At 38.4% G+C, this 27,334-nt stretch overlaps 1 protein-coding gene across 1 annotated transcript in view; it reads left to right on the forward strand.

Annotated features, from left to right (window-relative positions):
* The first annotated feature begins 364 nt into the window (after window positions 1-364).
* LOC139737846 (ras guanyl-releasing protein 3-like) overlaps window positions 365-27,334 on the forward strand; it is a 126,371-nt gene continuing 99,401 nt past the window's right edge. The window contains exon 1 of the mRNA XM_071648522.1: window positions 365-395. The gene's annotated coding sequence lies outside the window, so the exon portion shown is untranslated. The remainder of the gene's footprint in view (window positions 396-27,334) is intronic.

The raw sequence follows: 27,334 nt of genomic DNA on the forward strand, positions 1-27,334 counted from the left end.
TATTCCGCTTTTGCGTCGACAGAACTGTATTTTCCTATTTACACCATTGGGGTACAAGTGTTCTTCTCAGGTGTTGCCAACTGCTGGCAAAGCACATCCGTTAATATCTCATCATTTTATGATTACTGCACAGCTGGTGTGTGTTTTTTTTCTTTGGGAAAGTTTGCCCAGGTTATCTTTGTATGCAAATCCTGATGATCCGCTGACTTCCCCTTTTGGTTTGCCGAGAGAGACCAGAAGTCACTGCAAACAGAGCCAGTGGTGCTACGGGTGCATAGCGGTAGCTTTCTGACCAGGTGCAGTGTTTTCTGTGGAATCCCAGCCAACTCTTTTGGAATATATATATATCGCAATGTCGCGGCGGGCATGCGAACGGCGAAAGCAGTTGGAAAGTGGTATGTTGATTCTGAGTACATATTTGCTTGGTAGACATCACAATGAGTGACATGTGTAACTCCTAAATTACACCATGTATAAACATTGATTCATGCGGTTTTGGTTGAATCATTATTTACCTACACTATATTATGTCTCAGTATGAATTTTGTAGAATCAAGTTCCTACTTTTTTTTTAACAGTCTCTCATTTTTTTTTTTCCAAGGAGTCAATTCTTAAACTTTATTCTCAACCTGGATCAATTAGACATGTATATAAAGAAGCGTGAAAAGTGTACTTAAATCATGATAAAACTGATATAATGAATGTCTCTCTTCCACAGGTTTATTTCACAGAGCAACCACTTTTAGAATTTGTTGCAGAGTAGTCCCCAAAATCTAAAATACCAGTCATGACTGGTACTGGTAGTCATTTTTAAATACAAAACTTATTTGGAGTGATGGTGGCATGACTCACTATCAAATAGAAGGGCTTGAGAGTATCCAAATATCAAACCATTTGATCTTTTAACCTGTTCCCCGACAAGATTTTAACTGCAAACCTCATAGATTTTGTACAGGACTCATGCACCAGTGATCGCTAGTGGACCTTGAGGTGTCTGATACTAGTCACAAATTAAAGGTAGTGGTCAGGATGGAACAATGAAGTCTGAAGCACTTGCCTTTGAGTTGTACATTCATCACATGGACTTAGTTCATTTTACTTTGAAAGCTTTTAGGCCTTGTGCTAATGCAGAAGTTTGCAAGTCCAGTAGTTACCCATTAAGTCCAAGAAATTGCATTTAAAATGTGGTTTCATGAAAATTGTATTATTTCATTACAGTTTTCATCATTCATTGTTAGTATTCATACAAGAAAATAAGCAGTTTTGTCTTCCTGCCCTATTTTGGCCATTCATGCATAATAAAATGTATATTTTGGTTGAAGGATTATAAGACTCTCAATACCCAAACTTAATATGGCTCATATTATCAGCAAGATATTGTAGAGTGATGTTTCTGTCTCAAACTGACATTTAAAGAAAGTGAAAAGAAATTGATGTTATGCATATTTGATCTATGAATTTAGCCAGTTCCATCTCATCTATTTCTCCATGAATATAAAATATACATTGAAATTCAGAGTTTTAATTTAATGATGACAGAGTGATAATTCCTACTTGCCCACAGAACTTGATGGGATTTACCCTCTCAGGGTGCTACTAACCCACTAGCCCATTTGCCCAGGGCAGTTGAAGCACAGAGTTGGGCAAGTAATATTAATGGACCACTTATTGAGTAAAAGCCTGCAAGATGGGGTCATTAACCCATCGAAGATGAGCTGGCTTTGCTTTAACACCCATTTCCCCATAGACACTTGCCCGAGTATACACGGTTGTACTCTCATCTGGACTATTCTTCAATGGGTTTAATTGCCTCGAATGCTCATTTGGGCAAGAAATTTTGTCTTCCTGCCCAATGAAGTTTGAAGGGGCTACAATGAGCGTGTGATCAATCAGTCAGGCAGTCAGTCTGTTGCAAATCTTGTGGATCAAACCACTTTTATCAGTTTTTGAGTGATTTGACTTGAAATTTGGCACACACTCATATCCCCAATGATATGTGAATGTGCAAGACACATTTTTCAACAGTACTAGCGGAAAGTGCATTGCCATAGTAGCGGCACATTTTGACCCCCAAATCAGGTGAAAGGCTTGCAGATTGAACTTTTCCGTTTTTTCAGCGATTCACAAGAAAATTGTTAACTCGTTGCAAAGTTTTCCAGCCTGGAACACATATTTCAGGAGCACTGGAAATGCACTGCTATGGTAACAACACATTATCAGACAGAGGTATATCACCTTCAGTGATATTTGTAGTTTTTATTGCCCCCCCCCCCCTCTAGACCACCACTAAATAACACATTGTATGGAAACAGGTTACCATTTGATAATGACATGAGAGAATTAGCCAGTGTAACAAATCCCTCCTTACAAGTATAAACCTGTTTCAATAATTTGAAATGCTGCAAGCACAGATTTGACGTTTGATCAGTTCATACCTCACAATGATTTTCTTGATGTAGTGATGACATGTACAGCTGTAGTAATTTCAGCCTCTTTGAATTGTTCATATGGCCGAGTAGAGAGGAATATTGCTGAAATTTCATTCGTACAAACTATGGCCTAGATCCCCTTTATTTTTGGAGATGACATGATTCAGTTCTGATAATTCATAAATAGATAATCAATGCCATTTAATAGCATTTGATATTGTGTGGCAATTACACCCAGTATGTATTTGGCTTTTCTTTGTTTTGATATGTACATGAATTGTTATTGTATACAATAAATAGATAATCGATGCCATTGTGCGTTTTGTATTGTGCGGAAATTATGCCCAATATGTACAGTAAACTATTGTTTGTTTTGATATGTACATTAATTGTTGTGTACATTTTTCATTGTAATGATTTGTTATCACAGGAAATGATGCTACTTTGACTTGATGAAATGATATAAAAGACTTATTAACCCCCCTCCCTTCCATGGAATACACCTAATGATGGGCTATAAAATTCATTACGTTATTCATAACAGAACATGTATACCCTTTGGCCTTGTAGTTCACAGATGTAATAGCAATTCTTGGAAGTTGAAATAATTGCAATTATCGTAGCAACTGCTGTCAGTTCTCTCTCTTTTTTCTCTTTTGTCTTTCTGTTGCCGTGGTAGCTGCAATTACCATCAGCTATGATTGTTGTAAAGCCCTTTAAGAAAATGTGCCTTTGTATTACGATGCATCTAATCCTCCGGCAATCAACATCTGTTGTCGTTTGTGCATAAATTTGTAACAACCTCCACACTTCTGTCTTCTTGATCTCTTCTTTTTTTTTTCACACGGAGCACTTTCAGTTATTTCTTCCTTCCTTTTGTATACAACATGTCAAGGTCTTATATCACCAAGTTTTTCCACTTTCGTTTTCCTCAGTGATAACAAGCATGTACAGTAGCATACTTGCCAACATTTTCATTTGAGAAAGCGGTAGAATCCAGGATGCCTATGCGAGCAGCTCTAGCTTGAATGCTAATGAAATCTTTTAAAAGCGGTAGTCTACCGCCAAATGCGGTAGAGTTGGCAAGTATGCAGTAGGCCTGCACTATTTGTCGGCGATGAGTTTGCACTACTGTAAAAGTGGAAATTTTCGCGGTGTTGAAATTTTTGCGCATTTCGCGCAACCAGACACTAGCGCGAAAATAAAAGCGCGTGAATGTTTTTGCTTGCCATATGTACCTGTACTTGGCGTCTTGATTCCGCGGAAATAAAAACACGCGAAACTCCTCTTACCCGGCCAAGCGCGAAAAATTAGTCGCGCGAAAATAACCACTTTTACAGTACTTAATAACAAAAATAAAGAAGTAAACTCAGGACGCAGCTTACCTTTGGTATACGTTATGCAAGCACAACCAAATCATGGTCTGTCTGACCCAGTGAATCATTTAACCAACACACATAATTGTGCATGGGACTATGCAATGCGCCAGTGAGCAACTCATATCATCCAAGGTATTGATCAATCTTGCAGACAGTGCTATGTTCCATGGAATTTATTGTTTTGATGTTGAAGTATGAGGAGAGATTTACAATTTTTTTTTGCACAAGTTTCAGATCTGGAAAATGTGGCAAGTATGCAACTTTTCAAAGAAATGTGAGAGCAATTCTGGTTTTTCATTTATGTCTGGAATATTTGTGGATTAAACTGAAGTCGTGCCTATTTCTGGAATTTACCTTTTTATTGGATTTGCCCATCATAAAGAAAAACTTGGCAGAATGTTAGTTCTTTTTTAATAATTTCAGGCACTTAGTTCATAGTTTCAGACACAGAATTACATATAGGAAAGTGAAAGAACGTTTCACATTTGTGATAGTTAAGCTAGAAATGCTTTTGTCATGAGATACTTGTACCAAGGAACTTGCGATAAGATCATGAAGATGTTGATGTCACCTGTTTAGTTGAAAATGTTTGTGTGTGTGTGTGTGTGTGTGTGTGTGTGTGTGTGTGTGTGTGTTTGTTTGCGTGTGTGCATGTGTGTGTGTGTGTGTGCACGCATTTATGTACGGGTGTTTTGTTTGTATCATTTGATATTTGGGCAACAGGTTGACTCCTTTCTGAAGTGGTGATTTACACTAGCAATTTCAGAGGCATCTCTAGGGACTGTGCCAAGTACATAACATGATGCTTTCGACATTTTATTGGCAGAAGTGACAGCGACAGCAGTTTGCCAGGAATAGCAATAGATTATGTTGCATGACGCAGTCTTGTATGTCAGGGTAGCCATGCAGAGAGATGTCACATTCAGATGTACCAGTTTTCCACATTACATGTGAGGCAAAATTTGTGCCGTTTCCTCCCTGGAGACTGCGTCACCACCTTGTTTTTGTCAGATTATCTTGACGCGACATTCTTTCTGCAACTTGTGTGATATCTGCTATTTTCTGTCAGCAGTTTACTTGGTGTTTGTGTGTGAGCAGCATAAAATCTTCCCGGCCGAACAACATTTCATGATGCAGTGCAACATCATTAACTTCCAAAAACCTACAGAAGAATGAAAGTATGTCACAATATATGGGAATTATACTTGTCATTCCTTTTACTCTCAGTCATTAAGTTTCTTGAATTTCAGAATCATGACAAGGCTTTATCATGAGGCTGCTCTTTTCATATCTACCTCTGCCAAGGAGGTTATGTTATTGCCTGCATTAGTTTGTTTGTTTGTTTGTCTGTTTGCAAAGTAACTCGAAGATTGGGAACGAATTTGGATGAAACTTACAGGAAAAGTTGATAATGACACAAGGAACAGACGATTAAATTTTGGTAGTGATTCTGTTACTGTGTGGATCTCAGATGCTTGTAATTTTTTTAAAAAAAGGATTATCAATGGGCAAACAAGGCCAACAAACGTGAGAGTTCAAGCTGTGTGTATTTGAGGTGTGCATACGCACACTGAGCACACGCTCGAGGCGCAGCCTGCAGTAAGCTGCTGATGTGGTTCATGTATGTACTTGTAGAGACAAAACAGAAAGACTTCTTTATAAAATTATTGGGAAATAAAGTTGATATTCAACTTGTGTGTATCATTTTGTTGGTATTGAAGAAAAAAATTTAATGATACTTGAAGAAAAAAAATCCAACACCTTTGATACAATATTGAAAGATTGCTATGATTTACCACATTTAATAGGTCATTGACACGAAATGTAAACACTAGTACAGAATAAAATGGATAACTTTTTAAAGTGATATTGTCTTTAAGAGCATCATAACACTATCTGTATCTCTTTAGTGGTCCACCTTGATTAAGATTCCAAGTGAGGATATTGGTAAAATACAATTCTCATGATCATACTTTTGTATTAATAATGCCATTATAATGCCATTTTCCAAGTATAAGATATTCAAAGTAATAAAGATCTGATCAAAGGATGCAATGTGCCATTGCTTGCACCAAGCACAAGTGTAATATACACACACTGGCCACGCAAGTTTGTGGATGCTCGGCAGTGCTGGCCATAACCGGTGGCTTCCAGAACCTAGAGTACCATTATACATGTAGACGGTTGCCACATATATAGATAACCACAAAATACTAATATGTAGAGACAAAACCAGGCACTGAGCCTATTGAAAGTACTTCATTTCAGCACCTTATGACTAATTAGGCAGTATGCTATCATTATATTAGTCATATTTCAAATATGCGAGAGACCAAAATGCACAATAAGAGCTACAGTGCATTTTTCTTCATATTGTATGCATACTGAAGTTTGAGGTTGTGTATATAATTTGGAAGATTGGGGAAACATACAGCTTGTATGAAACCATTTAATACTGACTGTTTGTGTTTTGTGTCAATTTGGTCTGATTATCACTTATCTACGGAGCATAATTTACTTTATTGTAACTATTTGAGAGCTACATAGCTTCTGTTGTCGTTAATTCTATATGAGCAGAAGGGTTATCAACACTATGGCATATATTCCTTGATATTGTACACTCCCTAGTTTTGAGGGTCAACACGACAGCATTGCAAAGTGTTTTACTTTCGATAGGTTTGTGAGTATCAAAATCAGTCATAGTCGTGTCATGGTCAGATCATGGTCAAGTCATGGTCAAGTCAGCATCCAGAAAACTAGAACCAAGGGCAAAAATGTGACAAAATATCAGCGTTATAACTCAAGACTGCACCAAGTCTGCAAAATGTCGTCAAATCATTAGCCATCATAAAGTGATCGTGATGGAAATCTGTAACAGTTCAAGTGTTCAATCTAGACAATTTTATCCTAGCTACTGTAAAACTAGCATTGAACATGTTGGTATACACTAAAGTTTCTATGCAAATAGAAAGTATATCGGTTTGTTGAATTTGTGTGAAATTATGCATTATGTAAACAGAGTCATGCCAGTTTGAACCACTGCAGGGAATTTGATGCTTTGTACGGCTTGCATGATAGGGCTTGCGCGCTAGCAACCAGCGGAAAAACCCCCCAAAATTGTCAGCTGACGTGATATGATGCAAACCTCGCCAACTGTCTGACTTCCTTTATTTCAAGGGCATGATCTTGACTTGATTGTTTGGGTGTGCGTAGGATGAGAGCCTATTAGAACTGATATGATATTAGCTTCTGTTTTAAAACACTTATCTACCTCTGTACCAAGGTATCACATGAATGCATTGGTCTACTACACTACAGTTCTTGTTGATGCTTTTCAAGTGACTTTAAATTGAAATGGTGTCTGCATCCTTTACAAAATTTTGGTGACAATGGGCTTAAATGTGAATGTTCTACTAATTAAAAGTTTTACTTTAAAAATGATCTAAATTTTGTGCATAAAAGGAGCTAAAATCTTACCAAAATATCGCTAATCTTAATGCTAAATAAAGTCCAACAATCATTAAAGTTAAACAATTCAACCTGCCACATGTTGCTACAGAAATGACGAGTCAGCATGTACCATATCACTGTACTCTGTAAAAGAATTACAAATCATATGATTTTTTTCTATGTCATTTCCTTGAAAACTGTCTTGAAACAAAACAATAGCAACAGCAAAAAGCAGAAATTTTAAGTCAGACCATGTGATCATATGGTCACATTTCAGCCAATAATAAACCATCATGTGGAAAATTACTGACCACAGAATGACTTCATCACTCCTTTGTACATATAGAAAGATTGTGTGTATGTCTGTGTGTCTCTGTGTGTATAATATGAGATGTACTTTTTTGTTTTCATTTAGTTATGCCTTTCCTGTCACTGATAATGAGGAAAAAAAAGCAAACCATTGGCTCTTTGTCAGTATTAAATGTATAAAGTCCATCCTCAGACAGTGTAAATATCTTGTTTTGTATATTTATTGTGCTTGTGAAACATGTATCCAATCTAGTGTTGGACTCTCCAAATGCTCCTCACCAGACCGTAAATTCTAGACCAAGACCAATCAAATACGCAGCCATCAATGCACAACTTCAAACATGCAAGGGATATGAGGGTACTTGACTGTACATCCTTTTGAGAGGTTGAACTTTGTAGATGACAGATGTGCACCAAGAATCCGGTGAAACAAAGCTGCAAACACCTTTGAACTATGATAAGCCAAACTTTGCTGTAGAAATATGTGATACTGTAAGACCAGAAATTTTCACGTGCATGTTAATTTCACGAATTTCGTGAGGGCCCGAGATTCATGAAATCAAAATGCACACAGATGTTCTTGTCTACACTATGCATTGAATGCTAGTGGCAATTCGCAAAAATTTTGTGCCATGAAAATGGCCGCTGGCTCCAATTTGCGAAAATTCCATGCCGCAAAATTTCTTTCTGTACAGTTTTAGAAACATGATATTAAGTATGCTATCAAAACTCACAAATATAGCTCAGTGTAATAGACAGTAACACTTGTGGCACTCTAAACAGGTTTAATACAAACTTGTTCCTTTTTTCTCCTTTCTGCAAGGGGCTTGTAGTCAGATCAGAATTATCACGTGTTTGTGTGAGATATACACTTGACAAAAGTTTTTGTTGATCAAAAAATAATTCTAAAAATTATTAGCCACTCATGATGTCAATGTTCCCCACTCTCTCTTATTGCTATTGTAATGTTTTTTAAGTTTCATTATGGATGGGACTCCTATAATTTTTATTCTCCGCATATGTAGACTCCTTAGAATTTGGGAACCACATAGGAGAAGGTTGTCACAAAATATTTGTATTACATATAGTATACATGGCAAATCAGCATGGTAGATATGTGGTAAAAGGTAGGTATTGTTTGATATAAGCAGTGAATCGTTGTTTATTTATTTATTTTGTTTACTTTATTTATTTTTTAACAATGCTTCATGCTGCCTCCCTGAACACCACTGAGGAATATCCTCAGTGTATTCAAAGAGATTATGGGTTGTTATGCCATATTTTGTAAATGTCTGCTAGTATACATTGTATTTTGAACTTTCAAACCATATGATCTTTGTGGTTGATTGGTCAGCTTAAGCCAACACCTTGATTAAAGCTCTAGCCAAGAAGTGAAGTACTTTGATAAGCTCATTTTTGTGATCCTGCTTATTCCTCAGATGTCCGTTCATTATTCCTCCTCGGTGAATTTTGTGTAGCCCTGATACATGACCTTACTGCTGAGCTTCGTATCAGTACAGGCACAGATATCTTTGCGGACAAAAGGTGAAATGAGTGCAGGCCATTGCCGACTGCCTCAAGAGACCTTTCTGCTTGTTGACTTTGGGGACAGACAAAAAGAATCTTGGACTTGTTGGACACATGATTCATTATGCTGTAGTCCAGCCAGGAAGTCCTGTTTCCTCTGATAGTTACCATGGAAACGTGAAGCAGTTCCCTGTTGATACTCAGAGAGGAAATGGGATACCCAGGTGAAAAAGGCTTGGAGGTCAACCTTTTATGATTTTCTTCAGATTTTATTTCATCTATTGGGAAGGGGGAGGGCAGAGAGACCCTGCTCCCCCTGTAGCATGTCATGAACAGGAGATAGAACTGTGAAACAGCTTGTTTACTTGGAGTGACTTAAAAGTTTGGCCATACGGCATGCTTGATTGTTAGTGAGTAAAAAACACTCCGACCTTTTAGCAGATTGCCTCGAGCAACATTAACAGTCTGTCCTCATCTGTTCAGCATGATTAATTCAAGCATCACACCTGAGCTGCTTAAATTCAGAGATAGTGATTATTTAGCCCCTACACTTTGACAGTTGTGTTTTGTGAGTACCTAGGTAATAGTGTATTTAGTATGTTAGTATGAAATAACCATTATTTGTGAGTGTTTTGATTTTTGTTTTTTCGTTCCACAAGGCGTGAGTTTTCATCTGATGATAGTTATGTAGGAATCACATTGTATAGCCTTTGCTCGAAACAGAATCAAACCACCACTGAACTTGCAGTCTGGTTCTGGTGTTTGGCCAGATACAAGTACTTGCACAAAAGCTGCCGTAAATGTATCTGATTTCCAACCACAGTAAAGAATCCAGTTCCATTCGCCGATATACCCTTGATGTCGTAGCGAACCTTTTGCCTGCGCCGGACCGGCTGGCCAGTTGGTGTCTCGCCATGCTTTTCTTTTGTCTGTGTGTGTGTGGTCCGCGATCGATCAGAAGTCCTGAAAATTGGGTTGCGGTCAAGACAGTGTTACCCACTTCTTGGAAACGTACCAATTGAAGTCTTAACACTCTCCCTGTCAGATTCTGAAATCCCCATATACTTTGCACAGACCTGGCTAGGGTCCAGAAGGTAGAAGGTTTAATGAAAGTTGTACAGTCATCTCCACATAGTTGGGTACCACTTAATCAGGTACTCTGCCTGCTTAATTGGAATATAAGTAATGCTCTGCCAGACACAACCCGATTATGCGAAGACTACTGTAATTGCCCAAATCTGCATCATGCGTTTGTAGTGACACAGTTTGCTTTGCTGTTACCTAAAGTCGGATTTCATTTTGGATGGTGCTTTCAGTGCTCTGGAGCTGTAGAAAATCACTTTTAATCTGTCAAGAAACAGATTGTTAATCTATTGTTAACCCATTGAGGACTAGTCCCAAGAATACTGGGGCAGGTGTCTATGGAAATGTGCGTTATAGCAAAATATACTCCTCAAAGGGTTACGAGATGTAGTGCTAGTGTGGTTGTCAGCCAATCACATTGACTTAAAAAAAAATAGAATACGGCAGTTCAAACTTTCTGATAAAAGCGATCTGCATGTTCCAAGCTTGGACTCCAAGTCAGTTTTGTTGTTGTTATTAATGATAAAAGGCACTTCATTCAGCATTGAATATTTATGCCTGCAAGTCAGTGCTATAAAAAGATGACTGCACATGTAAATGATCCCTCTATTGTACTAAGTGTTTAGTGTTCGATCAGTATTGTTAAGTGGCCTTTAATAGCTACTCATTTGCTCTCCATCCATTTTGAAGTTTCCCCTGCATCAAGGCCAAAGCAAGAGTACAGACACCGTAATCGGAGCAGGGTAGAGTCATTGTTCGTAAAATGAATTGGCATCACCTCATCAGTGACTTTAAAAAAAAATCATATTCATGTGGGACAATAGGGAAAACTGATGTACCATGTACCATAGTGATGCACATCCTAGGCTAAATAGTTTTCAAAGCTTTGATAATTGAACAAGTGCTTTTTGCAATGTGCCAGCTGTGTGCATATTTTATCATAATGATGTGACAGAGGTTAAGGAGCGGTTATTTTTTTTTCTGTCAATACTGTCCCAGCCTTGTGGAAATCATGTGGGACAATAGGGAAAACTCTCCTATAAAATTCACCAAGTCACATGATAAAGTAAGGACAGCCCTCTAGGAAAGCTAACTTTAAATGGTATGTCAGTTGCCCATTGACTCATGACTATAAATGAACATAATTCATCCACACACTGGAAAAGTTTGACGACTTTCTACTGCCAAAGGATGTGTGTGTGTGTGTGTGTGTGTGTGTGTGTGTGTGTGTGTGCTTGTTAATAAGTCAGGGGATAACAGTTTGTCATGTTGCTAGGCAAAACAAATGCCTCAAAGAGTTCTAAACGGAAACTTTTAGTATAGTTTTGACAGTGCACCTAACTAATCACATTGAAAGTCAAAACTAACTGTCATCGTTCCTCGAATGTGCTCTATCAATGTCAAGAATAGAAGGTCAACTCGATAAAGTACAGTGTACTATTTGTATCAAAGTTAATTTCTGTCAGATCACAGTTGATCATAAGAATATGATTTGATGGACGGTGTCTGGATTTAGCAAAATGCCTAATATAATGAACCCCACAATTCAGTTCAATTCAATTTAATTCAGTTCAATTCAATTCAACTCAATCTAAACCCCACAATACTTCAACCATGGCAATGTTGCAATGCATTTTTTTTTTTCAATAATTGTCTCATAGACCCAGCTTCAAATCTGTATTTATGTTTTGTTGTGAAATATAAAAGTTCAAGTTGAACAACAGAGCTTTTGCATTTTGATTTTGCCAAACTTGGCTCTTCACAAAATTTGTGAAAGTTTCATAGGTACAAAAATTTATGCTTCCTTTATATTTTGCCATTTCATTTATTGTATTTCTACAACCAGAGTCACAAGATCAAATATCAAATATATTAAAAAACAAAATACTCCAATCATGCAGAAGAAAACTAAAAAAACAAAAACAAACGACACATTATTTATGCACAGAGAAACTTTGACTGTATTTGGATAAGCTGTCTTCAAATCATAATTAGTGCAGCTGCCATGACCACTTTGAGGTCTTGGTAGGTAAAAAAACAAGGGGGGGGGGGCACCAGGTGAGATAAAAAAAAAGCATGCAAAATAATGCTTTGTCTCTGCAATTAGTCTGCAGGTGTTTTGTGTTCCTAAGTCGTAGGCCAGACTGAGGCGTTGTTTCCTAGAGGCGATTGTGCTGTGGTTTATTTGTCATTCCCTCCATGTGACACCAGTTTTAAAAATACTTTTTTTTTGCAATCCCCGCCCCGTTTCCAAAGATGAGGCATCCTATGCGACATGTCACCCGAGAGAGTGATTCATGAAAATTCCGCATACATCCACATGTCCCTGCTTTTCAGCTTTGCAATGACATGAGCTGAGGGGATTAAATTCTGTGCACCTTCCAGGCACCTGCCTTTTGATCTCTCCGTCTCCTTCTTGGTGTCTCTGTCTGTCTATCACTCCATCTCCCACTGTATTTGAATTAATTTAGTTTGATTTAATTTAAGGTGATTTCACTTCATTTCATTTCCATTTCATTTCATTTCATTTCATTTTCATCTTTCAAAAACTAATTAAGTGTACTAAGCATCATCCAAAAAAGCAGTGTACATATTTTACATAATCGGTATCAAAATATGATATGATCATAATAAATAGTAAAGCCTAGATCTGTGATAATTACTGAATAGTGTTGAAAATGTTGAAAAATGGGGGGGGGGGGGAGCTAAAAGGCTGAGCTTGTAATGTATATATAGGCCTATATTCCCCTTATACCCATGATTATTGAGGTACAGAAAAATGTTACTGTGTACCCATGTTTGGGTGGAGAAATGTATTTAAAGTGACAACAACACATCGGACATTGACAACAAAACTAAAAACCCTACAAAGCCCTTTGGAGAACTGTCATCTGTCTTAAGGGTTACTACCATTATATCTGGAGATATCCAGTATAGAGTGATGATTTTTTTCCCCTTCGTATTTGCCCATCCTCAATGGAAGGGGACTAGTATACCTGGTAAGTGTCTTCAGAGAAAAAAAAAATGTAATGTGGAGATTTTTAAATTGGTATCATGTACCATTAAATGTACGTATTGACACCCTGTTGCCTCTTGATTGAAGTTTAAATGTCTGTCTTTTCCCACAGTCTAAATTCTTTGAATGGAGTGAACAAGAGCAGGATCAGTTTGAACACTGTGTGAAAGTGTGTTAAAAAAAAAATGTGTTCGTTAGTGGCAGATTATAGGGAAGTGGAAGTCAGTGCTGACTGCCAAATGCTCGCTAAGTTTGTGTTTGTACCCACATGATAAATGGTGATGATGATGGTGATGATAATAATAATAATAATAATAACTATTTCTTATTGAGCACTTTGACAGGACCTGATCAAAGCGCTGTACATAATCAACAAACAACATTCACAAAGTATAGGAACAACATAGTTACAATTGAAATAGTTCAGTCTTGATGATGGTGATGATGATGATGATGATATTGATGATGATGTTGGTGATGGCTAGTGATGATAATGATGACGATAATAATGATGGTGATTGTAATGAACTATATAACAAAAATAACAAGAAAAGCTATTGTCCATGGAGATTATTCAGAATCATATTCATGTATTCATCCTAAAATTTATATCACATGACACGATCAGATACTTAAAGTGTTATATAATCATTAGGGATACTTAGCCCATTCAGTATGGGAACCCTGTGGTCTGTGTATTAAGTCTATGGGGATTTCAGAATTCAGTATGGAACGGGTTAAGAGATAATAACTCTGAAGAATGCATAAGTGTGAAAGTCGATGACAACAACAGTAGCGATAACGGCCAAGACAGCAAACATTTAAAAGGAGAATTAAAAGAGGGAATAGAGATTAAGCGTGGCTATCCCATCATCATATTAATATGCCGACACATGGCATGAAGTTGCTTGGTTCCATGCTGCTGGATATTAAATATCACAACATATTTTTGGCAAGTTGCAACACAAAGTCATGACTCTTTCAGCTGCCCTGACTGGGCGCATTCGCATCTGATATATTATATGGCCAAAGGGCTGTAGACTTTTACGAAATTGTATCACCGTCTAGTATTATGATTAAATACTGAGATTTGATGGATGTTCGAGACGAGTTGACGGTGACGTGATGTCAGTGCGTACAGCTGTGGAACGGGATGTTTACCAATAATCAATCACTGCAACTTAAGTTCCTTTTAATGTAAACACGCTACTTTTTTCCCCCCGTCTTTTTTTTTTCTTTGGGTGCAGGTGTTACGGTCAATCACCGCTAGCACCATGCGAATCTTGCGCATTGTTGACTGGCTTGCTGTCTGGTGTGCGCAATCAGCCACGAACTGTACCGCTCCTTTGCGGGCAGATAATGCTGGTGGGGGAGGGGGTATGGGAAATGCAGGGGAGTTGATGATTTTTGTTTTTGATCTACCTGCCAGTCGTTATAGAGGAAACGATTACCCCGAGTATTGTATACGAGAAGGATGATGTATCTACTTGGTGGTACAAACTGGACTTTCTTCTCAGGTTTTCAGTGTTGTGATGGTGCTTGTATCTTGCTTCATTAGGGAACAAAGGACTGTGATCCCTAAAATGAATGGAAATAAGATTTATATGAGTACAGTTTGTGTTTATCTCTGTTTGTCTGTCTGTGCATATGGTTATATAATGTATGCATTTGGAGAGAGAGAGATGAAAAAAAAGAGAGAGAACACTATATGTTGTAGATGCTGTTGTCTTGTTTCTGAATTTGGTTAGTCTGTTTTATACTGTAAAAACTGTAAAACACGATATTTTAGCGGCATGAAATTTTCGCGAATTGGAGCCGACAGCCTTTTTCGCGGCATGAAATTTTCGTGAATTGCCTCTGATATTCAATGCGTATAGTGTAGACAAGAACTTTCACGTGCATTTTAATTTTGCGAATCTTGGCTCTCGCGAAATTTGCAAAATTAAAATGCACATGAACATTCCTCGTTTTACAGTAGTTTGTTTTCTTGTCTTCTCTGTTCCCTTGCATATATCATGTGTTGTGAGTTACCCACATGAATCAGATGAAACCCTGGCTGGCCCTTGGGGTGCTGGAGCACTATGTGAAGTGTAGCACCTTGCTCAGACACGACATGACAGGACAGGGCCTATTGTCGCCGGCAATCTGCACAATAGAGGGAATTGGAGAGGACAGCGTCAGACGCAAATTGTGCAATGGCTCAGCCCAATACGGGGTTCTTGGGGCGTAAGCGACTATTTCCTGCTCTCTCGATATCCCATCGCGGTATGCCTGCCTGGTATACTACTCTAAGTACTGCTGCTGTGTACGAACTGTACGTGCCGGGTCCTTTGTCACCCGCCACCTGACATTGGCGGTTCTAGGCCAGCTTGTCAGTGATGTGCAAGTCATTGAGGTTTGTCACAGATGCTGAGGTTCTTCCTCGGGGGTTTTCTGCCCAGTGAATGTCTATAAGTCTTCAAGGCAGACAACCTGTAAGAAATAACTTCCGTGCTCTTTCACTCTCTCTCTCTCTCTCTCTCTCTCCTATCTATTTATCTATATCTATCTATCTGTTTATCTATCTATCTCTCTATTTATCTATTCATATATCATTTCATATATCTATTTTGATTTTGATTATTGAATTTGCATCTGTTTTTTATACATTATTATACATTATTCATTAATATGAAAGATAAGAAAATGAAATATAAATATATGAATATATAAACATATACTCATAAAATGTAAACACATAGGGGCGCCTATACACCCAAACATATGTGAAATGCAAATGTGTGTGTGTGTGTGTGTGCACTTATCCATGGTGGAAAATGAGGACACACACACAAACTTTACATTTAAACTGAGGACTCACAGAGCCGAGGACGTCCTCACTTCACAGACCATTCCAAACGGTCTGCTTTTGCATGTAGGGGTACGTGTTTGTAGGTCCTCGATTAGCATTATTGTAATAAGTCCTCGGTTGGATGGTAATATACAAATAAGTCCTCGGTTGACAAGAGTCCTACTTACACACAAGGTCCTTGGTTACGTGGTAAAATTCTTGTGGGTAAAACAGGCCCTCGGTTTCCACTATAGACGCGTATGTGTGTGTGCGCGCACACACTTTTGTGCAAGCTGTGAGCTGCAGGTCTTTGTGCACATGTTTGTGGAGTCTGCGACTAGGAAGTGCAGCTAAGTATTCTTGATTAATCTCATTTCCTCTTCCACATAAGTAGGACATGCTACCTCCTTCCCAGATTATGGGGAGACAGGTTAAAGTTGTGTTTTGACTTTCTGTAATTGCTTGCCATGCGCAAACAATGGCAGGGTGAACTAAATTTTGCCGATGTCCACCTTGCATAGCCCCCCCCCCCCCCCCCCCTTGAAGCGATGCTATCTCGTCACATGTATTGCCTAGCACTATATACCTGGACAAGTGTGGAACTAACTGGAAGTTGATTGGGCAAGACATTTGATGTGACTTTGGTGTTATCGGGATAAAAAATCGAGGAAAAGACTTCCTACTACAGCCAGCTGGCTATTGGTGTGGATTGATTCGAGCAATGGCTTTTTGTGTGGATTCCTTGACTATTATCAAGAGGCATCCATTTCAGGCAGCTTGCTCAGGCTTAGCAGAGCACAGACTTGCAGCACAAGTTCTCTTTGTCAGGTGGATCTAGATGCTAATCGGTCTCCACGGAAATTTCTATCATGTCTGAATGATGTTCTGAAATTTTGGATCGTGCAGTGAGTATGACACTTCATAAATTCATGAATTTCATCAGACCAGTTCATATGAAAGGGTCCACAAGAACTTTGTGAATGCCATATCCTCGAATATGATTTGTATATGAATGGGAATTGTGCAATGTCTTGCTGCAAGTGATTTTTGTCGCAATATGTGTGGATTTCATCATTGGATTACAAACAAGTTTGTGATGGAGTAGAAATAAAAAAAAACAACAACGTCAGGAGGCTGAACTAGAGACTAACTGACCTTTTTCTGTTGTTTTCACACGTCTAGACCAAGAGCATGTTACAAGAGCCTTTTATTGTATGTCACTTCCCATTCTTCTAGCAATACTGATTGGAGATTGCCACGACAGGTGAAAGGAAATCTCCTAAGTGCACGTTCTTCCAAATCACAAAACAACAAAAATGCACATCGATGAATCCCAAATTTCTGTAACTCAGGGTCAGAGGTGCGCTTTCAAGTGAACCTGATCGTGAGATTGGCAGGGGCTGATAACCAGGCATCCTCCCATTTCAGCTGTGACTACTCCCCCTTCTTTTTTTTAAAGGTTCCCTGAAATACAAATGTATGTTGATTTGTGTGTTGATTTATGGTACCGTCAACATCACTTTTGCGGTGAAACAAATATCTAGATTCATTCTATATATTCTTATCTAATTTTTCTTCTATTTTTCTTCAGATTACTTGGATATGTCCACAAAAAATCCTTCTAAACCAATATTCCTGTTGTGACCTCAGCTGTCAATCATTGCTACAGTACTGATATGTTTAACAAAAGACATTGGAATGCACCTTTCCCTTTACTCAGCATAACTTGCATGTTTCTGTGACAATAGGCGTTTTCACATCAGCCCGATGTTTCGAAATAGCGCGCTATTTTCTGACTTGGGAAATGAAAAAATATCTCGAGCTTGGATTTTTATCGGGCTGATGTGAAAACGCCTATTAAAGTGACTAACAGAAGACATGGCGAGGGAATAAATCAACATGCATTTGTATTTCAGAGAAACTTTAAGGGGAAGGGGGAGGAGAGACATTTAATCGCAATACCTGGGAATGCTGAGTGCATCGTAGCAGGCCAGCAATAATTTCGACAGAGTTTAGGCACACTGATCTGCTATTGTCATTCATCAAAATTTGCCCAAAATAGGTAATGATCCCTCTGATATATTGCATGGACAGTTGAATTATACAGTTTCCTGCAGTTTGTGAACAAAACAGGGTATAGTATCATAAGAATTTTTTTTTGTTAGAAAAATGTCCCTTTGGTGAGAGAGCTGCAATGCATGGCATCAAACGCAATTTATAACTTGATCGATAATAGGATAACTACCATGGGACAGGAAAGAGAAAGGACAAGCTGGTCAAGAATTTTTGTCTTTTTCTTGAGGTGATACAGTAGATATGAGAGATAGTGATAAAAGTCTGTTTTCGTACTTTCATGTGATTTCGTTTAAGCTTATAAATCAATTTTCACAATACGAGAAGGCTATTTTTTGACTGCGAGCAAAACTGAGGACTTTTCAACACGTAAAGGAGATATTTATAAACGGCAAATTACAGTTGTAGGAGACTCTAATCTTGCCACTCTATTAGCGCAGCATATTGTCGTAAAGCCCATCTCCGTAGTTTTTCATCCTCGATAATTTCCCCATTGTCCACATCTTTTCTCCCCAATTACTGTTCGTCAGTCCGCATGCGCTTTGATGCGCATCTCTCTTCTGTCTTCATTTCTGCGGGCAATGATTGGTGATATATATCCTAGATGTATCTTTGGATTTACGAGGCATTTATTGCATTTTCTTTTCTTTTCCCTTTTTTTTTACTCCTCCTCTTCGTGTGCTTCACATCTCTTCAGTTTAATCTGGAGTGCATTGTCAATGATAGATCCCTTTTTGTTTTGCGTGTGAGGATCTTTGATTGCATGAGTGTTGAAATATTCATGTATATATTGTCGCTGGGGTGACAAGACCTCTTATCTACAAAATGTTAAATGTTCAGGAGAGCAAAAAAAAACCAAAACACGGCAGCCAAAGCAGGGATTGTAAAATTTTGGTTGAGGTGAGGATTCAGCTTGTAATGTTTGGCGAGATATTTAGAAACCACTCTATGAAAAGTTAAAGAGCATACATTTCTAAGGGGAATCAAAAGTTTATCTGATGAAAATTGGTTTTGGAATGACTGACATTTCTGAAAACAAGGTAAAAAAGAGATCCTAACAAATGTCATGGCCTGTCAATTTTATTGGGATTGCTTTTTGGATATCTCAGCCATTTCAAGACCAATTTTCATCAAATAAAGGTTGAATCCTTCTTGAAATTGCATTCTCTTTCATATTTTATGAGAGGTTTTGCATCATCTCACCAAAAAAATGTTGTATATCATGTCTCGACCTGGTTACAATCCCTTTAACTGACTATCATTTTTACCAAAATTTGAGATACAAGGTCTTGTCACCCCAGCGACGATATTAGATGCATACTCTTTAGTGGTGGCTACATCATTTTGCATTGGAGCCGTGCAAAGTGATTCGGACAGTCGAGGTCGGTCGTGAGTGTTATGTATCAGGCAATCATGAGTTATAAATTGAAGATTATGCATGCTTACGTGGGAATCTCCTTCATATGGCTGGTAATACAAATGTATCTCCAGTTGCAGTACTGCTTACATATACAGCTCCTTTGCAAGTTGTGTTATCTGTTCCACGTGTGGGCATTGTTTGTCTACCTGTATGTTGTGCGTGGGGATGATCGTCATTAATACTGTAAAACACGATATTTTTGCGGTATGAAATTTTCGCGAGTTGCCTCTTACATTCAATGCATATAGTATAGACAAGAACTTTCATGTGCATTTTAATTTTGCGAAGCTTGGCTCTCGCGAAATTGAAATGCACGCAAACATTCCTTGTCTGACAGTATATCGACCATGCTTTTGTATATGAATCACAATGATTACCTTCAAGATAATCTTGTCTACTACAGGCATTTTGAATCGATACAATTTTGTTACATGAGTGACAGGAGGGTACTGGCAGGATTAGGGGCACTGTTGGATGGCCTTCGTTCTAATGATTTGGATAAAGAAAAGGTAGATGACCCTGTCATTTCCTGTTTACCTCGTCAACATGCTCGATAAACAGTCCAGTCTTCCTGCTATGAGGACAGTGTATATTCATGAACTTAACCTGTTGCTACCAAGTTAGGATTCCTCATAGCTTTGAAATGCGTGACAAACTCATTCACCATGTATGCAATAGTTTCATTCTGCATGGCTATAGAGCTGCTTTAACTTTTTCTCTCCTTTGCTTGGAGACTCATATAGAGTACCAGTTGCCAAAATCTTCTTGACTTTAACTATTTTTTTCTTCTTTTTAAAAGTCAACCTAAGGTTATAAATGGGGCACTGTGAGGAAGATCAGTTGTTATTACTCCAGCTTATGAATCCCATGATGCTGAAAAAAAGAAGATATTTCCCAAAGTAACTTTCAAGCAAATTGCCTTAACCCGTTGAAGACTAGTCCCAAGTATACTCGGGCCAGCGTCTATGGGAAATGCATGTTGTAGCAAAATCAGCCCATCCTCAATGGGTTAAGATCGGTTTATGTACAGCATCTTGTGAATATTTCAGGGATCTTGCTAATCTTTGAAATTGCAGAGTATGTAGAGATATTGCTCAACTAACCCCTGCAAGGGGTTTGCCCTCTGACCACGGAAGTGAACATTAACCCATTGAGGACGAGTCCCGAGTATACTTGGGCAAGAGTTGTGGCAAAATCAAACCGTTCTCAATGGGTTAAAGCCAGCTTTCAGACCCACACCCTGTCTGTGCCCTAATTGCCTTGTGAATAAATCTGAGGTCTTCTTAATTTGTTATCATCAGTGAGCATGTTGGGCTGTTTTTCTCCTGATGTGGCCCCCTGTGAGGGAGTTTGTATGTGAACCCTGTATTTAAAGTGGTCACAAGGCAGGGTTCTTAAGACCACGCCCTTGTAAGTGCCCTATACTACCTTCTGTTAATGCCCTCCTCCTAGTTCATGGTCCAATATGGCCCAATTAGTGGCAACATTACGTTGTTACCTCAGTCATTCAGTTCAGTCCATAGACCCATTCACACTTAGAGATTCCACGCAGTATTTGGCATTGAGTGAACGTAAATACACCACAAAGTACATCACAAAATACTGTGGCATTTATAAGGATGGTAATTCAAACTTTATGCAAAATTTGCATGCAAACTTTGAGTGTGAATCCTGCTTAATACGAAATGCCACCATTTATACAGTAATGTGTTTTTCTTCTGACCCGACACACTTCGTTTCTTTCATGTGACCCGACATACTTTGTCTTTTCCTGTTGGAGATGAGTATATGCGCAATGTTTACCAGAAATACCATGATATTTCATTAATGAGAATGGTACCAGGTGAATTATCATGGTATCTTTTACCATGGTACGTCACTGATGAAAATGGTGCCAATAAATTGCCATACTATTTTAATATTGCACATTGATTTTAATGTGAATCCACCTTACGATAAAAATGCTACCACTCCAAGCTGTGATCGGTGTCTTTCTTTGTAATGCTTCTTGGATAAGAATTCTTCCTGTTAAGCATGTAGGCCCCCTACTTGTGGTTTTTGTATAGATGTCTATATCTATCTCTTACTTTCAACATGTCTTCCTTTTCCTGGTGATGTAAAGATTCTAAAGCAAACTGTTTCTTCTGAATGTCTTGAATTGTGTAGTCTAGTAAAGTTTCAAAGACTTATGATTCCAGAGGTCTTGTGGAGATGGTGAAAATGTATCTTTTTTATGTGTGTTTTATAAACTCAGTTCTCACAAAAGGATGTGTGAGCCTGTAGCACTCCAGAATTAGAAAACATCTTATGATTTGGCTGTTGTGATGAATATCTCCTATGATGATGTTGAACAAGTTAGTGACTGCTTCGTATTGCCTTCAAACAGAAATCTGAGATATTCGATGGCTTTTTGCATCTGAAGGGCTTGTCCAAAAAGCAGCTTCGTGTTCATGCTGTGGATATCTGTGTGTGTAAGTAGACACACCCAAAAATCGCCTCCAGGGGGCAGTGGGCATCATTTGCAATCATCATTTGGAAGCTAACAGCTTTAAGTAGGCTTGTTGCATTCAACGTAACAACTTCTGTGGTTGACCAACCGCTCATTTAATCTATAGTCGACAGGTAAGCCTCATCTTTCTTTCTCCTCTCACCAAGCCAATTTAAATCTTGCTGTGTTGAGAAGGTTTAGAAGATGGACCAAGCATCTAAATGAGATAAGATCAAAGCCACAGAATTTGTGGTATTATGTATTGCCGCTAAAATTATGAAAAATGTAAAAATCAATTTCAAGTTTGAATCATACTCTTACCTCAGAAAAAGCTGTTATATTTTGCATCTATGTGTGTTTTTGTGTGTGCGCACGCACAAAAATGGCAAGACTGTAAGTTAGAATTAACCAAACACCTGACATTGTTTTGTATAAACAGCGTGCATTTTTCATGTGTTGTATACATGAGTATGTTTTCATTGGAGAGGGATGAAAGCATATAAGCTGCAGTCACTGGCAAAAGAAGATTGCAAAGTTTAAGATCGGTCCTCTGTCTACGTTTAAATTCTCTAAGTTTTGGTCACTGGCGTGCTTGCACAGGAAAGAAGGAAGCGCATGCTGTCAGACAGCTGGTATTGTGATGTAACAATGCACACCTGTACATCACAATTACGCCATGATTTGGAGGCACCGCCCACAAACAGATGGTGGACTGGTCATATTGACAAACTTTGTGAAGTTTCATTTGCTAGTGTACACATTGCCCAAAGATCGAGAAGATTGCTGGGGTCCAGAAAATATTGTTAGTTTGAGTGGACACTTTCACAAGAAGTTTCACTGAGGAGTTTGCAGTCACACTGGCAAAACTTCAAGATCTTAAAGATTGCGATGTGTTGCCAGTGTGACCACAGCTATAGCTGTATGATAAGTGAGATTGAAAAGACAGACATTCCTCTATCTTGTGCATATGGAAAGCATGAAATTTCAGTTGGTGTATGTTTGTAGAGAGCTAGCAAAAGATTAAGCACAAAATAGACAGAAACTGCAGACAGATCTTATAATGTAATAGAAAGAAAAGGAAAGAAGAACAAAAAACCACAAATAAAAACAAAATCATACCAAAACACTGATGGAGAGTAGAGGCTAAGAGAGATATTTGGGTTTCCCAGGCTCTTCAAAAGGCGACGCCAAGAATATGAGTACAGATACGGGCCGGGCATCTCTCTCCATTTCACGTTGGTGTCTGCTGCATCACGATTAAAAGTCCACCCGCCCTCTAGCTCATTTCCCAGGGTAGCCGTTTTCTCTTTCCATCTCTCTCTCCCTCCCCCCTCTCTCCCTCTCTTTTCTCTCCATCTCTCCCTCTTGTTCCTTCCATCTCGCATCTCGTACACATTTGCATCCCCCCCACCCCTCTTTTGCGGGGTGTAATTACCTTGGAGTAGTGCCAAGGCAGTGTGGTAGTAAAGCCTGGGAATGGGTTACCTGGATGGCTCCCAAAACATGGAGACGGGGGAGGAGAGAAAAAAAAAGCAACAACAAGAGGCTGCTTGAAATGTGTATACATGAGAGAGAGGGAGAGAGAGAGAGAGAGAGGGAGAGGGGGATAGACATCTGCCAAATGTACTACCACCAGTACGTGGCTGATTTGCATTTCGAGGGAAACTGATAGACAATGCTTTCCGTGTATGGGGTGTGTGGCCGAGTGCCATGTATGTGTGCTGAATGTAGATGAAGTGGTGAGTCACTTTTTCATGGGAAGAGGTGTCTGTGTGTATGTGTTTGTGTGTGTGTGTGTGTGTGTGTTTTGTCTGTTTGTGTGGGTGTGTTTGTGTGTGTGTGTATGTATTGGGTGGGTGTTGGTGTCTGTCTAGATGTGCTGCAGCAGTAATCCATCTCATCTGCCTTGGAGCTTAAGTCTATGATCATCGAATACATTTCCCAGCTTATCATTATCATTACTTGTGCTGAGGCAAAGTCATTCTGTTGATTCTGAGAGTCAACAGAATGATTTTAAAGCCCATTGACTAGAATAGATTTGACATGAAAAAAATATCCAAGTTCATTGTATCTACTTTCTAATCCTAGTTTGTGTCTATGTGATCTACTCCTGATATGGACACACTGATGAAAATTCATTGTTGATAGGAATGCTCAGTCCTGTGTGAAGGACAATAGATAATGGAATGAAAGACATGTTGATACATAAATTGCGATTAGAAATCATTTATCATTCTGCAGCAAAGGCGATGAAATATATACCCATCATTTTCTGAGTGCTTTAACATAAGGGGATATATCAACCTGTTGCAGAAGAGTCCCAAGAATACTCGGGCAGGTGTCTATGGGAAATGTGTGTTATAGCAAAGATCATGTGATCTGTTATTTTTCCATTTTAGAATAAAAGTCAAACAGAGATTGATTTTTTTTTTTTTGTATTCATGCATTTATGTATCAATCTAATCTATGTACTTATTTCGATCGTTCATTTTCGTATCAACTTTGCATGGGAGAATACTACAGCCTACAAATTTAGTATTCAAAATTTGGTAGACTTGGTAGTGAACATGTGACAGCTTGATATACAGAGCATCAGATATTGCAAAACAAATAAAATGATATGCAGGAGAACTCCCGGTGAGCTTTGCTCTGTATAGACCTTAGAAATTCTTCTTGTACTTGTTCAAAAAATTTTATGTAATTAAAATGATGAAAGAGATAACAATGCTAAGAGAGAAGAGAAAAAGACTGAATTTACAAATGTATGTACCTGGCAGTAGAATAAACTTGAGAAATAATAATAGAAAAAGAAGAAGGATGAATACGAAAGAATTGAAAGTGGGATGACTTTAAGAAGAAAGGGGAAAAAAAGCACAAGTATCAGTCCAGACTAGAATTTATATTTCCAGGAAGGTAGAATCCTTCCTCCCTGTGTAATGGACACTACCATATTCTTGGTAGTGCATGTATAATTGCTTCTGCTTAAGACTAGGTAATGTAATTCACTCTTTGTCGCTTTGCGGCTTTTTAGAACGTTGTCTCTGCACGGTCCACCAAACTTGTGTTATTGTTTGCATGATGATGTATTAAGATAACAACCACATCTCAATCTATCATGCAGGAAACGCTAGTGCATCCTTGCCCTATATGTATTGACAGTTGGTAGCATTTTTTGATGTCAAAACAATGGAATGATGGGTTTTCCTCATTTTTTTTTTCGTGTGGGTGGCAGAACCTGTGTAAAGAGGCAATACAATTGATGGGCACCATCCACGTTTTGGAAAGATGTGAAGAGTGTGATCTTAAAATGGGTCAAGCGCCATTTTTTATTCAACATTTTGAATATAAAGTGTAAGTCTATCATTAGGATACAAAATAAAACCTTCCCATTGATACCTAACTTGGTACCTAACAAGGAATATTCTTGAAGTTTTAATAATACCCCACATTTTTGTATTATTTTCTTTGCTTTTTAGTAGCTGTAATCACAAATCTCTAAAGTTAACACAAATGGAGTTAACTAATTTTGTGATCAAACAGTATTTTTTATTTTTTTGTACATTTGGAATATTTATTCCCAAGACAGGGAAAAACATGTATTTCTCTAAGATCTCTCATTCATAATAGTTCGTGAAAAATTTTGTTTTCACACTTTTTCTATATATATGATAAGCTTGTTCTGCCTTATTTAGAATTTTTTCCCCTGAAGAAAGTGGCTTTAGAGATTATGTAACTCACTTTGATTTACAAAAGTCATTATTGGCCATTATAAAGACCCATTTGAGTGTGAATTGATGTTGTGCTCATGGTCACTTTCAAGTTTCCTTAGTTCCACATTCATTATGGATGCAAATTTATGTTAGTGAAAGCTACAGTTGCAAGCAGATTAAAACGGGAGACACATTCTCACATGCGATCTAATATCCAGTATTGGTTATCAAGTTAGGCAAATAGCATGGGCCATTGATGGAGGCAGAACTTTTCCATACCAGTTTGATTTGAGAATTCAGGTGCAGTAGTTTAATTATCTAAGCACCTCATTGTTCATGCACCATTTCTGGCAGTCTGGTTTTTTTTTTCTCTCTCTCTCTTATGGTAACGAAAGAGGGAAACCAACGTTTTTGAGATGTTTGAAGCCTTTATTTGCATTGAGAAGTAGCAAATGTGACTCTTATTGCATACCAATGAAACATGGGGAGCCTGAACAAGATAGCTTCTAAAAAAAACAAAACAAAACAAACCCCCAAAACACATACACACACAAACAAACAGAAACAAAAACAAAACAAAAGAGAGTGTTGTATTGTGCTGAAAGGAAAGTATGTCTGTATGATATGTTTGTGTAAATATATACAGTCAAAAAAATGTCTTGGCAACCACTTGTCTATAGCGGCCCCTAGCTGTATACAACCACTAAAAACAATTCCCTCTGTTAGAAAAAGCATTTAAGAGAGCCTGTCCATAGCGGCCACCGGTATGTTTGAATGTCCACCTCTTTTGTTTTGTCTCCCTTGGGTGGCCATTATAGACAGGTTTGACTGTACTTACGCATGCATGAATGTTTATGTGTATATATCGTATGTATGAATTTCTCTGAATGTCTTTGTGTGCGTGTGTGTTTCTAGACTACATGTTATTTTTTTTTCATTTTGTTAGAAACTCTAGATACATCTGAAGGAAGTGCTGCTCTGCTTTGACTACCTAAACGAGGCCAGTCTGGTTGCTCTGTAGTTTTCCTCTTTTAGGTTCTTGTTGTGTGATGATGCAAAATGTGTGTGGAACTGGTCTTTTATTTCCAAGAAGCTCCGTGTGTGTGCTTCCAAATTTTACCATGGCCACACATGGTCTGTTGTATAAGATATGGTAAGAAAGACACGGAGAATCTCGTGTAAAGACAAACATGGCTTCATGCACATGCACGTCAGTGCTGAATCGGTCCCAACGACGTGACTTACCTTTCTGGTGCGAAAGGGATCTTTGTTAGCACTAGCCTGTCTGACAGTCTACCCCTGGGAACACAGACACGGAATGAGGAAACGGGGGGGGGGGGGGGGGGGGGGGAGAGGAGGCTTGAATGAGTTGATGGAACAGTCGATGTAAGCTCCATGTCAGTCCATCAATCACTCTTGTGACTCTCAAATTGTCAGACTTTGTCATTAAAATATCTCTCTCCGTCCATGACTGAGGCTATACTTGTCCATCATGATGACCTGGAATAATGTTGATTTTGACAGCCGAGTATAAAGCAAAAAGAAACAAAAGGAAAGAAAGAAAAAGCATCAAACTCATATTTTAAAATTTTGTTTTCATTTGTTGACGGTGAGATTCAT

The sequence above is a fragment of the Diadema antillarum genome, unplaced genomic scaffold (genome assembly GCF_040938485.1).
Source record: "Diadema antillarum isolate AM-2024a unplaced genomic scaffold, OU_Dant_1.0 scf00000029, whole genome shotgun sequence".
NCBI classification, from domain to species: domain Eukaryota; kingdom Metazoa; phylum Echinodermata; class Echinoidea; order Diadematoida; family Diadematidae; genus Diadema; species Diadema antillarum.